Source organism: Sarcophilus harrisii, chromosome 2 (assembly GCF_902635505.1).
Source record: "Sarcophilus harrisii chromosome 2, mSarHar1.11, whole genome shotgun sequence".
Classification (NCBI taxonomy): domain Eukaryota; kingdom Metazoa; phylum Chordata; class Mammalia; order Dasyuromorphia; family Dasyuridae; genus Sarcophilus; species Sarcophilus harrisii.
In genome coordinates this window covers 21,801,736-21,804,274 of record NC_045427.1, presented here as the reverse complement: position 1 = coordinate 21,804,274, position 2,539 = coordinate 21,801,736, and positions in this window count along the sequence as shown.

Below are 2,539 nucleotides of genomic sequence, written 5' to 3'. Positions count from 1 at the left end.
GGGAGCAAGTAGGGGAATATGGAGGATATTGGACTGTGGGTTTAATAGGGGAGATCAGACCCTGTTCTCATGGGGAAGGCACAATATAAAGACAGGAAGGCAAACTAACAAGGACATTATGCCCAGAACCATTAGAGCAGGAAGACCCACATTTCACTGAGCACCTACTTGGTGATCCATGCAAAATATCTTTGATTTTATTTTTTATTTGGTTTACCTTGTGTTGAGTTGACCATTCTTTTGTGAAACAAGGTATCTCAAGGTTCAGGTTAGCACACTACACAGGATTGTGTGGTGGCTCAAAGAAAATACTTTAAGTAAAATATGTTACTGTCTTTGGTGTGCCATGGAAATGTCAGAGACAGTTGTGATGACTTTTATTTTAGATCTGTGATTTCATTGCTATAGGAGACTGCTAAGAAGGACTCTCCCTCTATTTATTTCTTTAAGGAGGAAGTAGAAGGGAAATTCTTGCCTCCAGCCACATATGACGATTGACTATTTCTTGGTTTCACAACATATTAGGGCTCTGAGGCTATTAAAACTAGAACTTGAAGCTCTTGATTTTTTTCCCAGTCAAGGATTTCTTTCAAAGGATGGAAACAACCTTAGACACAATGTTTGAAGGATTACATAAGATCTAGTTCAATCCTTGCAAGAGTGAGAACTCCCATTCCTCATAACATCTTTCAGAAAGTGATTTGAATCTCTGAAGAGCTTCAGTGATAAGGATCTTACTACATTCATAAAAGAACAGGGAATATTTAGCCTGGGGAAAAGAAAATAAAGGTGGTAGTAATGAGATTATAGATAACTGTATTCTATTATTTAAATGAGTATCTTGTGAAATAGAAATTAGATTCTTTGTCTATGGCATCCAGGAGGCAGAAACAGTTGCCCTAAGAAGGAAGTCTCAAAGCTTAATGTTTAAAAAAAATGAACATGTTATGCATTCGGGGAAGATGGCAGAATAGGTCAGAAATTTGCAGATTTTTCAGATTTCCTCCACAAACAGACAGAAAATCACTATGAAATGAATAGAGAAGAGCAAATATAAATAAATGGGTAAAATAGTTATCCTTTTAAGATATCTTAACAAGAACTCAGGAGAAGACTCAAGTTATTAAAGTTATTAAACTACTCATTCCCTCAGATCCAGTAATATTGCTACTTGGTCTATTTCCAAAAGATTAAGGAAAAAGAAAAGAACCTCTACTTTTCAGAATATTTCTAGCAGCTCTCTTTGTAGTAATAAAGAACTGGAAATTACAGGCATGCCATCAAGTGGGGAAAGACTGAACAAATCGTGGTATATGATTTTGATAGAATACTACTGTGCTATAAGGAAGATTCCCTTTTTTGAGTTCAAATCTGGCTTCAGACACTAGTTGTGTGATCCTGGACAAGTTCAAAAATATGGAAAGAGTTGCATGAAATAATGAGTAAACTGAACAGAATCAGGAGAACACTATATACAGTAACAGCAATATTGTTTTAAGAATGACTTTGAGCAAATAAGTTATTTTTTACTATTATAATGCTCAATTTAACTATTAAGAACAAATGAAGTAAAAATATTATGTGCTTCTAGAGAAAAATCTGATGAATAAAAATATATATGGAATACTTTTATATATTTTTTCCTCTCTTTTTCTCTGTTTTTTCTCTCTCTCCTCCCTCTCTCCTTATTTGTATCAAGTATTAGTCATCTCTAGGATGAGGAGAAAGAAGGAAAAAGAAAGAAAGAAATTTTGAAAGGCATAGCAAATTAAAATGCTATGCCTTTCAAAATCTTTCTTTCTTTCAATTAAAATAATTTGCAGTTTCCTGTACAATCATTTTTTGTAGTATGTTATGGAAATGCTTGTTTTATTCCATAAATTAAAAAAAGTCATTTTAATCAGAGTTGCCCAAAGAACTCCTAGGGTATTGTAGTGGGGAAACATTTTCACGTTTGGACTGGACTATTCCTTTAAACTTTGAATTCTATGAGTCTAAAGGGCAGTTCATTCGCATTTTATTTAGTTCTACTTGCTAAAAAATTCCCTATGTTAAGATAAAACTGCTTTCATATGACAAATACATATTCCTTATAGTCATGTCATTGAGGGTTATACAAACAACACTATTTGTGCTTCAGCATAATAATCCTTCAAATACTAGATTTTATCATATCCCAATTCCCTTTCTTTCCTTAGTTTTCTCTTATCCACTTGAATAATTTTCTATTCCTTCAAATAACCCTCATATAATATATAATCAGTCAATCAAGCATTGTGTCAAATTCACTAAAGTCTCTTAGTTCTTTTTATATACTAGCTGTTGTTGGTTCACTAACACTGAACTGTAATCAATTTTTAAAAATAGGTTTAGAGATTTATTTATGAGAGTGATTTATGGATACATTTGTAGAATTACAATACTATAAATTCCTTAGTCCAACTTTTTCATCTTGCATACTTAAATTAACTCAATATGTTAAGCACTTACTATGTGAGCAGATAGATAGAGAGGGTGCTAGGCCTGGAGTCAGGAAAAC